Consider the following 12,815-nt stretch of genomic DNA (forward strand, 5'->3'; position numbering starts at 1 on the left):
AATAGAGCACCATATATAATGAAATGTCAAAGTATGTGGGAATCTGTACACTGTGTAAGGGTTTCGTGGATCATGTCAGATAACAGCCCTCAACGGGTTTCTGAGAAATTTCAAACATTCCTCAGGATTAATGGAGTACGGCACACTAAATCTGCCGCTTTTCATTCAGCAACAAGTGGGCTAAAAGAACCCTTGCACAGATACTTAAAAGGACATTAAATAATGAAGTTTGCAACATTTGTATTGTACATTTTCTGTTACCATACAGACTCTCCCACCCTCTACCACAGAGAAACCCCCAGAAAAGTTTGTTCTAAAATGTCCCTATCATAAACAGATGGTTAAGGGTTAATGTCTTTTTTACCTATAAAGGGTTAAGAAGCTCAATGAACCTGGCTGACACCTGACCAGAGGACCAATGGGGGGACACGATACTTTCAAATCTTGGTGGAGGGAAGTCTTTGTTTGTGCTGTTTGTTTTGTTCGTTGTTCGGTCTTGGGGCTAAGAGGGACCAAACGTACACCCCAGGTTTTCTCCAATCTTTCTGAATCAGTCTCTCATGTTTCAAAACTTATGTTTGTTTTCTTAACTTGTAAATGTGTATTTTGCTGGAAGGATTTTACCTCTGTTTGCTGTAACTTTGAATCTCAGGCCTAAGGGGGGGGGGGGGAGTCCCTCTAGTCTATAGAATCTGAAACCCTGTAACATTTACCATCCTGATTTTACAGAGAATAATTTTTACTTTTTTCTTCTTTAATTAAAAACTTTTCTTTTAAGACCTGATTGATTTTTCCTTGTTTGGAATCCAAGGGATTGAGTCTAAACCACCAGGGATTGGGGGGGGGGAAAGGAAGGACACGGTTAACTTCCCTCCTTTGTTTATAGATCCCAAGGAGTTTGGATCTCTATAGCTTCCCAAGGCAACCCAGGGAGGGGAAAGTCTGGGGGGGGGAAAGGAGGGGGAATGGTTTATTTCTCCTTGTTTTAAGACCAAGGCTTTGGCTCTTGGGTTCCCCAGGGAAGGTTTTGGGGGGAACAGGAAGTGTGCCAAACTAGATTTTGGTTGGTGGCAAAGTACTAAATTTAAGCTAGTAATTAAGTTTAAAAGTGATCATGCAGGTCCCCACTTTTTGGACGCTAAAGTTCAAAGTGGGGAAAAAACCTTGACATGGTGGTAGGGTGGGATTGGGTTTAAGAACCAAAGCCAGTGAGTTTTTTTTTCTCTCCTTTCTAGCTGCTTGGAAAGCAGTCTGAGGGCAAAGGTGTTAAGTTTTTTAACAAGAGTCTTTGTTAAGAGGAGGCTCAAGCTGTGTGCCAGCAGACAGCCAGCAAAAGGCATTTACAAGTGAATTGTTTTCTTTCTTTCTACCTCTCGGGCATAGCTAGTTAGAAAATCTCTGTTAACCAAGCAGTCAGTAAGCTGCAGAGGGGGTGGCCAGCACAAGAAAGCAGGAACAATGAGTTCCAAGGAAGCCGTTAAACAGGAATTGGCAAAGCTAGAAGCAGCAGAAAAAGACAACAAACATAAGAGACGGATGGAACTAATTAATGCAGAAATAGCCAAGGAAGAAGCGGCCCACAAAAAAGAAGAACAAGCCAAAGAGGCTTCCCAAAGGAGAGAGATAGAGAGGAAACAAAAAGAGCTGGAGATCCAAACGGAGGCCCACCAGCAGGCCATGGAATTAGCAAAGGCTAAGCCAGATGTTCCAGCCAACCCTAACAACCCTTCTCCAGTACTGTTTCCCATCCCAGAAAATTCCCCACCTACAAGGCAGGTGATGACACTGAGGCCTTCTTAGAAAATTTTGAAAGGACCTGCCATGGGTACAACATCTCTACAGACCAGTGCATGATAGAGCTGACCCCACAGCTCAGTGGACCCTTAGCAGAGGTGGCGGCTGAAATGCCTAAGGAACACATGAACGATTATGAACTTTTTCAAACCAAGGCCAGAATCAGAATGGGGCTAACACTTGAGCATGCCCATCGGTGGTTCAGAGCCCTAAAGTGGAAACCAGATGTGTCATTCACACGACATGCCTACCACACTGGAAAGAATTGGAATGCCTGGATATAAGAAGCAAATGTTAAATCTCTGGATGAGCTGTCTCTCCTAATGCAAATGGAACAGTTCTTAGAGGGTGTTCCTGAGGAAATAGAAAGGTACATCCTAGATGGGAAGCCCAAAACTGTAACCGAGGAGGGGGAGATTGGAGTCAGATCAGTGGAAGTGGCAGAAAAGAAAAAAGCTACTAGCAAGGGGAGCGAATATCACAGGGGGCAAACCGAAAATAAACCCTATCACCGAGGGCAACCCAAGACCCCACCTACAACCCAGTGAAAGCCCCAGACACCCTATTGTCCCACCTCACCAGTCTCCAGCAACCCACCTCGGCCCAGTGACCAGTCAGCTGGGCGATGCTTTAAATGTAATGAACTGGGATATATAAAGGCCAACTGCCACAAGAATCCCAACCAAGTGCAGTTCATTATACCACCATCACACCAAAGATCCCCAGGCCCAGATCCCTCTCAAATATCCTCGGAGTGAAGGGAAACTTTGAGAGTGGGCGGAAAGAAGGTTATCGCGTGGAGAGACACGACAGTCCCTAACAAACTAGATTTTATTGAGTGAAGATTTAACAAAAGGACTAAATGAAAAACACAGAGTAAAGAGTCCACAAGTTATGAGTTCTGGGATTATATGCTTCGATCAGATAGTATTGGTGCAGGGAAAGGAAGGCTGGAACTGGGTGAAACAGTGGTGTCGTGAAGGAATGAGGACTAATGACTTACCTGGTAGAAGTTAAGACAATACATAAATATACTGAGCAAGCTATTACAAGCTGCTAACAGTAGACCAGAAAGGAGATGATTGTCCTTCTTATTGGCCTGAAGAAGTTTTAAATGATAATGTTACTCTAGAGAGTGTGTTGAAGGATGTAGATAAAGAACTGGGGAAAAGAGCAGGTGCTAAAATGCCCTTTCCGGCAACTACTTTTGATCACAATATAAAGGCAGACCTCTCATAAGACTAAGCTAGTAACAAAAATGTTTGCTTGATTTTTTTTAAATTATGGGGGAAGAATTTGTTGCATGTAATTGAAAGGCAATGCCAGTTCTGTTTTCTGCATGCTGTAGCTTCAAATGAAGAGGTGCCCACTTCCTTTTCTGCAGTGGTCAAAATCATTTTTTATTTCAGTTCAGATACACTATATTACAAGGTGAGCATCTATGTCTCTCTTTTATGGAAACATTATATTAGTTCTTTCTTGGTTTGATGTTTTCTCTAATCCAGACCAAAAGTCATCATTCTAGGCAGTAAAACCCAGGCTCTGTTCTCTGGGTGTAATCCACCCCAGTGCATCAGGTTAGCACAAGGCTGTGTGGAACATTTAAATCCCACTTAAGTGATGCACAGAGCTCATACAAGTTCTCTGTGAAGAATTTCACCTTTCATGAAATGGAAAAACGTAACAGCAAACATATTTCAACAAGGGGAAGTCACCAGCAGTTCTCGTGAGGGAGAGTAAATCTCTCTGAGTCTTGTGAAAACACAAATTATAGATCTATCCCTCTGAGAGAAAGCATTTGCAGTGGCACAGGGGGTATTTAATCTGTTCTGATTTAAGGAATTTCACAGAGGTTCCAACCCTGCAAGGCAATCACTTCAGCTGGGTGGGAAATGATTTGCCTTTCCCAGGAACATTTCTGAGATTTCGAGAAAAGTTTCTGTCTCAAATCAGAATGAAAAGTCAAAATCTCACAAATTTTGCAAAATGAAAAAAAATTGATTTGGGTCAATCAAAACATTTCTTTTTCAGTTTTGATTTTTTTAAATATAATTAGCTTAAATTTCAAAACCAAAAGGCATTTTTAAGGAGAAAACTGGAATTTTCAAAAAAAATTAGTAGAAAAATTTGTTGAAAAATTTCAAGTTTGATGACTCAGCATTTCCCAATGAAAACAATATTTTGCCAGAAAAATTCCTGACTAGCTCTAGATCTGAGCACCATCAATTCCCAGTGAAGCCAATGGGATTAAGAAAGCACTCTGAACCACACAGGATCAAGCCTAAAGTCATGGAGGCAGGAAGGGAGAGGGATTTTCCTGGCACTTCCATATTAGGCTGAGATTTCACCTTGATTTGTATTATTCACCAGTTTTAGTCAAATACCAGTGACCTCATATTGAAAACAGCTGCCAAACTTTGTTCTTGGAGGAGATTACCGGAGGGAGAAAAAAAATCCAGGAGTCTGATGTCATGAATAGTGGGATGAGCTTATTCTGTCTATAGCTGAGCAAAAAACCAGAAGTTGGAATCATTCATACAACAGCCAGAGCCTGCCTGTTCACTGAGAAATCTCTCTCTTTACCAACATTTACCTCCTTTGAGGTATATTTGGCGTGAAGGTATGTGTTTCTGCTTCTCTTTAAGTGAATACAAAAAGGCCTCAGTTATTCAAATTCACCACAATTTTTCTTTTCTTCATCAGACAAATTCCTTGATTTTTTTTCTCTGTTTCTGTTTAAGTTACAAAGGAGATTATGCTACAAAGGAGGATTATTATTAATTATGATTATTGCTTCAAATTTTGTTTTCATGTTAGACTCTATCTTTCAAACATAGTCTTGATGATTAATGGGATTTGCAGCCCAAAATGTTACCCTTTGATAGCAGTTAAAGTGTCACTGACCAAGTGGAATTTCCGTTGCCAAGTGACTACACTGCATGTCAGAGGGCAGATCATTGTAAGCGACAGTCACTTACTGTGTCTCACAAAAGTGCAAAACAATTCAGACCACCAGACTTCCTAGTTGTCTTCAGTGAGAGATTGTCTAACAAACTGTAGAGAAAATATACTGAGTGAACTCTCTCTTTTGTGACCCTTACAGGTGTCTTGTCTTCTGTGCCTGTAATTTGGATTGTTAGCTTTGTGGGCAGGGGCTGTCTTTTGATGTGTATCTTGCATTGCTGAGCTTTATTATCTGTGCTTAATAAATAATAGATGGCAAATATGAAAATCTAAAGTATGTGCAATGTACAGCAAAGCTGACAGAGTTCAAACTTACTTCTAAATATTATCAAGCTTCTTGTTAAAAATTACATCTTGCTTTATATTATAGTAAAGGAAAAGCTTTAAAGTGTCAAAAAACGTGACTTGTAAACTGATGATAATAAAAGAAGCTTAGAGTTGGAGTTATTTCTAGGAAGATATGGCAGAAAGAGCATGTCACAATATATGCTAGAAATTTTAAGTCACTCCTGGTGCAGCACGCAGTGACTTTTAGAGATGTCTCAGCATTATAATAATAGTTATACAAGAGCAGAACACCAGAACAGGGAAATTCAAATAGTTTGTCACTAGGATCCCCAACTTTGAATTACTTTTACTACATTGTTGGATATGTATTATTTTAAACAATGATATATTTTAAGGCTAAAATGCGTGTGTTAGAAAAATTTTGGTTTACATGCCATAATCTCCAAAAGTCTCATATTCCAGCATGCCATCTTGAAAGTCTTGGGATAGCAAGTCATATCAATAATATGATTTTTGTTTTTATTGTTGTTGTTGTCTGCTCTCTTTGGAAATTTGCAAATGAAAGAGAGAAAGACGTTTAAATGGGAGTTTCTTCATAACTGAGAATTGTTGCAGGTTTACTTGTCTTCAGTATTGTCAAGTTTTGAACTACACAGACTTGAAGGAAAGAGAAAGATCCAGGAATAGATGTGGCTAAATTCCTGGCCAAAACTTTTGAAGAAGAGGAGGCAGGCCCCAGAAAAATTTCCATGGGTTTTACAATGAGCCCAATGCATGCTAAAACAGGATTTGAGTTTAGTCAGCGCTACCTGAACACTCCACAATCCAGACATGACCAATGAGAGTCCTTGATTGGAGGAGCTCACCAGTAATGTGAGCCATAACTTTAGGAAACTTCCAGCACTACATATCTGAAGCTCTTCCTCAGGCAAAAAACAAGAGGAGTTTTGTAAGGTTTCAGTATAGTGCCTGTGAAGAGTTTGTGTCAGTTTCCACTGATCTAGTCTTAAAATAAAATTATGAGATAGATTGTAAGGGGGAAATCTTCAAAGGCACGAATGACAGTTAGAGGGATTGAAAATAATGGAGAGATTTTCAAAAGCATCTAAGTGACTTGGAGGCACAAATCCTAAGTCAGTGGGTCTTGTGTTCCTATGCTGAACTGGTCAGAAAACAAAAGTTTGTTTTTTAAGCTCATTTTGGTACACATTTTCCGTGGCATAATTTTGAATTTTGTCAAAAATACGAATACTCTACAAATTTTCAATTTTCAGCAACCAAAAGTCAAAAAAGAAAAGAAATAGTCCAAAAAGCTGCTGAAAACTAAAAAAAAAAAGGGGGGGAAAGGTTATTTCTCCCAAAATAAAATAATCAAAAATAAAATAATAAGAAGAATAAATTGACAATTCAAGGAAAACAAAAAAATTCGGTTTTCAATAAAAAAGAAGTTTGACCAGCCCTATACTTCAGTCAATGCTTTTGAAAATCCCACCTTAACTGCCCTGTGTGTCTTTGAAAATCTCTCCCTAGACAGATCCACAGAGCTAGATTTTCAAAAGGGCTGATTGGTCTCCCTATTACAATATTTGTTCCCAAAGAGGAACCTGTGTGTCAAACAACCTGACTGCAACTGCTATGCAACTGTGCATGCAAATAGCACTTTAAAAAGGGTAGGCTGAGCCTCAGCATGACTGAAAAGATAGCTCCATCTTTCAGCACTTTTACAAATAGAACAAGCCCTGTGTGAGGAGGTAGTTTAAACAGTCTGACTGCTCCCCACAGATGGAACCTGAGAACCAAATTCAGCCTGGGTTTAATATGTGCAACTCCCTCAGCAGTAAATAGGACTTACACCCACTTATGATCTTGGCCCAGAGAGATTAAATGGCTTGTCTATTGTCACACAATGAATTAGTGGAAGAACCAGATTTAGATCTCAGGACTTCATGGCTCCCAGAACTCAGCTTCACACATCTGCATATATATATCCCACCCATGTGTGTGTATATCCCATCCATATTCTAGGGACAAAGGCAAAGGAAGGAAGTTTAAAGGAGCATTATTCAGCTTTGTGTGCAGCTCCATTGTTTCTGGATGTTACAGCACATATGCTGGCAAGCAGTGAAATGTCATCACAGCACATAGTATCCTTATTATTTATGTGTATTGCAGTAGCTCCTAGAAGTCCTAGTCATGGACTCAGATCCTATTGCATTAGGTGTTATACAAACAAAGACCAATGGCAAAGAGCTTATAGTTTAAGGGTATGTCTACACTAGGCAGACACCATAGCTATATCAGCATAGCTGTGCTGGCATAATCCTGTTGTGTGGATGCAGCCCATGCTGATGGAAGAGGTTTTTCTCCCTCATGATGGTCAACTGGAAAAATGCTTGTGTTAACCATTGACATAGCTGTGTCTACATTGGGGACTAGGTCGGCATAGCTATGTCAGTCAGGATTCAGAGTGTGTTTTTTTTCACACATGGGACTGATGTGGCTAAATCAACCTGACTTTTAAAGGTAGACCAGGCCTAAATAGAAGCATACAATCTAAGCATATGATGAGAGACAACAGGTAAATCCAGACAGACAGGGAGTGCAAAGTTACCTGCTAAGAGGCGGACATTTTAGATATCAGGCTGATAAGGGACTGGGCAAATTACAAAATGTTGAGTACAAGCTTTAGCTGCAAAGTTGCCAGATCCCAAACCTGAGTGGAATGTTTTGGGCTCAAATTGAGTCCTTTCTACTTGAATCCCTGCATTACATACCCTTACTGTTATGCTAACACAGGTTTTGAGGGTTTAAGACAAATATATGCTGAGAATGATTTTCCTTACATGCCAAGTAATTTCCCCATCGTGACGAGTCTGGCTTGCTTTCAGTGCTGTGTAAATTTTATTTCCTCTCAATATTCTGACTCCTCAACTGTGTTCTTCGAAGATGTTTTTCTTTAAAATATCCTCAATCTGATTATTCAGGTGTATGAACCCTCCAATACTGCCTACTCTGCATAATTTTCAGCTTTCACGCCTATGCAAACCAATTAATCTCAGTCGTGTCACATGGCTGCAATAGAGGACAGAATCTGGTCCCTGGTTAATTTCAGATGGTGGGGCTGTCAACTTGCAGTCATGAGTTCCTTCTGAGAGGTACATCTGAGGTCAGAGCTAGTCCCAGGAGGAGAGAAAGTGTCATGGCTAGTAGCCCAGCTCCCTTTGACTTTAATGGGATTTGCACTTGAGTAACAGAGGGAGCAGTGGGCCATAGATGTCTTTCTAAGGCACTTTTTCTGCACTGGCAGAGTGAAGAGTGCTATAGGGAGGAAGAGTGATGTTCTCATCTCTCTGCATCTTTGTGACCTTCCTGCTTACCTCAGTCTGTCCCTCTGGAGGGAATTCCATCCCTTTTGCCTTTATTCAATGTGATTTCCCATCAGCAAACACTTTCTTGGTCTTTCTTGGGGAGAGCATATCATGCCGGGAGTGGGAAATTACATTGTATAAAGGCAAAGGGAGTGATTTGAGCTTGGAAAACAGGCACACTGAGAAGTGATAATACTCCACCTCATCCCAGCTCACTTTCCTCCATTAATAGTAATGGCTAATGATAAACTGTCTCATGATAATGACTAAGCTGGTGGCCTGTTAGTTCATCACTAGCTGTCAGCCCTTATGGTGACCAGATGTCCTGATTTTATAGGGACAGTCCCGATTTTGGGGTCTTTTTCTTATATAGGCTCCTATTACCCTCCACCCCCTGTCCTGATTTTTCACACTTGCTGTCTGGTCACCTTAGCCCTTACCCTATGAAAAAAACAAAACTGTGAAGTCTTCAAAATGTCCACTTAGGGCCTGATCCAAATACCATTGAAGTGGAAAGATGGAAAGACTCTCACTGACTTCAGTGGGCTTTGGATCAACTGATACAATTACCACCAGGGGCCAGATCATCATCTGGTGTAAATCGGCATAATTCCATCAAGTTCAGTTGAGCTGTGACATTTACAAGCTGAAGATTTGGTCCCAGGGATCTATTTACTAGAAATGGACGGGTAATAAAAAGCCTCTGCTTGCTGCCAGTTTATATTATAACCCCATTCTCCTGCCATCTGGGGAGAGCACTCCCAGAAACAAGGGCTCAACTAAACCAACAAAACTTGTACAGAAGATGTTTCAGCACCAGCAAGATGATGACAAAGGCTTTTCTTACTCTATTCCTTGTCTGGCCAGGAAGGATCAGAAATTAATGTAGCTGGCCCATCACTAATTGCCATCACAGCTAACACTTCTGTGAGATGGGACACACAATACAAAGAAACATGCTTTAATTTAACTATCAGTTCTTGGAGTAGATGCAGGAATTACCAGGTACAGTTCTATGGCTTCTATTATGCAAGAAGATCTGACTAGATGATCTAATGGTACCTTAATGGTCTTAAAATCTGTGAATCTATGAATCCCTGAGCTTAGGGGTAGATTCATAGGTTCAAAAGCCAGAAGAGACAATTGTGATCATATAATTTGACCTCCTGTATAACACAGGGCATAGAACTTCCCCATAATAATTCCTAGAGCAGATCTTCTAGAAAAACATCTCATCTTGATTTTAAAATGGTCAGTGATGCAACATCCACCACCACTCTTGGTAAATTGTTCCAATGGTTAATTATTGTTGCCATTAAAAATATATGCCATATTTTCAAACTCATGCTTTCAGTGTGGAAGGTTCTACATTCAAACCCTGCAGATGGACAATGCAGGGTTTTTAGAGACGTCCCTCCAGTCTCCCTCCAGGAAACTTCTTTATCCTTCCTATCTGTGAGATGGTCCATTGCATGGGCTGCTTTCCTCCTTGTTACTGCCCTGAAGGGTCTGTTTCTTGCTACGTCCCATTCTGTCCTAGTAAGGACAGCACTGGAAACATACCAAACTCCTTTTTCTGGGGGAACAAGACAGCAAATAGCACAGGCCTGGGGAAGGACGGAGAAGTGGCAAGTGGACAAGCTGAGTTGTAGATATATGCTGCACAAGCAGAGAATTATGTGGCATCTGGGTAAGAAGGTAAATTATACTGCCATTTGCAGCTACTTCAGCATGGAGCCCTGCCCCATGGCCATCTCTTGAGTTAACGCAATGTGGTGGGATGCTGTGGGCAGCTGTACTTTGTATTTCCTGGCCCCCAGGAAACTATCCTCCTTGGTAAAAAGTGTTCAGGAATTATTTTCATCAGAAAATTCTGATGTCCTTTTATTAGGATCAAAACTGATTTGTTAATTTATTTCCTTTCCCATGTTTGGACATGGATCTTTTATTTTCCTTCTTCTAGACAATACTAAAATGTTCAGCTGGCAAATAGTGATGTTGGCTGATAAACAAGCCTCTAGCTGGTCTGGGATTGTTTGCAGAGATCTGTGATAAGTACCAAAAGGGAAAGGGGTTTCTTTGGCTTCTAAGCGTGGAAGAAACCAAGCGAGGATTTCACAAGAGCTGAGGCAATGTTTTAAAGCTGAAAAACTTTCCAAATGGTGCTATCTATTTTTTTTAATTGTGAGTTGCCAGTTCATTTTCAGAGTGACAAGGCCTGGTTTTACACCATCATAGCTTAATGCAAAGTCAGAGTGAGTCAGGCACTAAAGCTGCTCCTGCATGTCTAAGATGCTGTCCACTGATATATATATATAGTAACAAAAGGAGCTTGTAGAGGCATGTTGGATAAAGCTTCCATTTACATCATTCATCTGAAGAAAAGAGTGAGAATTTCCCACACATTATTGTGCCAGTTTTCCTGTAAAATGAGTACCTCACAACCATTCCAGCCCTTTGGCTCAGCAATGTACCTGTTTCCCAGAGGTAGAGGGAGGGGCCATGTATGAAGTTTGGCTACAAATACTTGGCTAGATGTTTTGTTCAGTGATTTAGAAAATATTCACTTTTTAGTGAAATGCAGTGAGACTCCCCACCCAATAAACCATTTTCTCCCACAAAAGCAGCACTTTATACAGTGTCATTCAACCTACAGTTCCACTATGCTCATTGCAATGCTGTTAAATATGAGGGGGGTTCATTCTGCTGTTCATAACAAGAAGCTTAGCTGCTGCCAAGCTCACTGTATATATAGATTCCATTGTACATGAATTAAATTGAAGTTTGAAAAAGTTTTTAGGATGGAATGAATGAGTTCTCATCATGTACAGGGGAAAATAAATTTAACTAGGCTTGATTTGAAATACCAGATCTAGACACTGCTGAACTTCCAGGGTGTTTGAACTCTAAACCTAGCTAAGGACCAAAGCTGTGTTTTATACTGGGCCAAACCAAAACCCCAGATCCAAACTTTGGGATGTTCATAATTCAGATCTGGATCCTGGTCCATACTGTGTCATAAACCCATCTCTGAACATTAAAAATCTCTCTCTCCCTTCCCAATCCCAGCATTCCCCACTCTACTTGCTTGTTTCTCAGCCTGGTTTCCCGTGTCCTGTGTTCCAGAGCTCATATTCTCTCTTTTTCTAGATTCAAAAAACCCCATCCAGACTCTCTGCAGCATGTCTGTGTTTCTTGCTAAAGAAAGTTTTCAAATGAGATATTTTACCATTGTGAAGAATGTGAGAAATTTCTTGATTATGAAAATTGTGTGTCATTTACACATTCACTTTTGTAGTGCTATCTGCTTGGTCTCAAGAAGCAGACTTCTTTCCAGAGATTTCTCACGGAGTGTGTGTCACTTTGACATGTCTGAGTTGGTGTGGATGAACAGTCAAGAACTGTCAATATCTGACTACACCTACCTTACAGATACCATGGAGACCCATGACTGGACCATTAACTTTTAATGACTGCTAGTCAAGAGAACATTTTGGAATCTGGTGAGTGATTACCTGTCTAAACACAGCTCCTTCCCTGCCTAAACTCAAGGAGCGGGGAACGGGGGAGGGTATAAGTGAAAAAAAGCATGAATGCAATACAGAGAAAGAACAGACCTGTTAAAAGACTTGCTCACAGAACAGTAGACTGTAATGCCATCTAGTAACTGTTGGGCAGGGCCAGGGAGGCTGGCTGCAGGCAGGAATCTATCTTCCAGGCAATGCAAAGAGGGACCCTCCTAATCATGCATAAGGTTGCTGACAGATTACGGGAGAGTTGTGCATTTAGGCTTTTCTTTATCATTTTAACCCAATGTTCCTGACTACTGTTGTCCTGTGGACTGATAAAGAAAATCTTGTTTTGAAGTGGCTATCCTGTGTCACTGCAAACAGCTCTCAGTTGCAGAGCTCTGAAGAGGGGAAGTCTTGAACTAGAGTCCAAACTCATCTGGACCCACTGACGGAGCCATACTGAGAAACAGAGGTGCTGAAGCCAGAGACCCAGTCTCAGAGTAGTGGAGTCACAGGAATGGAGTCTTTAGCAGAGTGAGGCCCAGGGTCTGTCTCTAAGAATGATACACTCCCAGAAAGGCTTTATAAAGATGGGAGGAATGGGATGCCCTGTAATATCAAGACAGCAGGGACAGAAGGGACCTCAAGAGGTCATCTAGTCCACTCCCCTGCACTCATGGCAGGACTAAGTATTATCTAGACCATACCTGACAGGTGTTTGTCTAACCTGCTCTTAAAAATCTCTAATGATGGAGATTCCACAACTTCCTTAGGCAATTTATTCCAGTGTTTAAACACCCTGACAGTTAGGAGTTTTTCCTAATGTCCAACCTAACCGCCCTGCTTGCAATTAGCCTTGCTTCTGTCTCTCCTTCAGAGGTTAAGAAAA

General features: G+C 40.9%; 1 protein-coding gene across 1 annotated transcript in view; it reads left to right on the forward strand.

The window, feature by feature from the left end:
- Positions 1–4,310: 4,310 nt before the first annotated feature.
- The window catches only part of LOC116818534 (B2 bradykinin receptor), a 42,160-nt gene continuing 33,655 nt past the window's right edge, over positions 4,311–12,815 (forward strand). Inside the window, exon 1 of the mRNA XM_032769496.2 lies at positions 4,311–4,414. The gene's annotated coding sequence lies outside the window, so the exon portion shown is untranslated. The remainder of the gene's footprint in view (positions 4,415–12,815) is intronic.

This window comes from Chelonoidis abingdonii, chromosome 4 (genome assembly GCF_003597395.2).
Source record: "Chelonoidis abingdonii isolate Lonesome George chromosome 4, CheloAbing_2.0, whole genome shotgun sequence".
NCBI classification, from domain to species: Eukaryota; Metazoa; Chordata; order Testudines; family Testudinidae; genus Chelonoidis; species Chelonoidis abingdonii.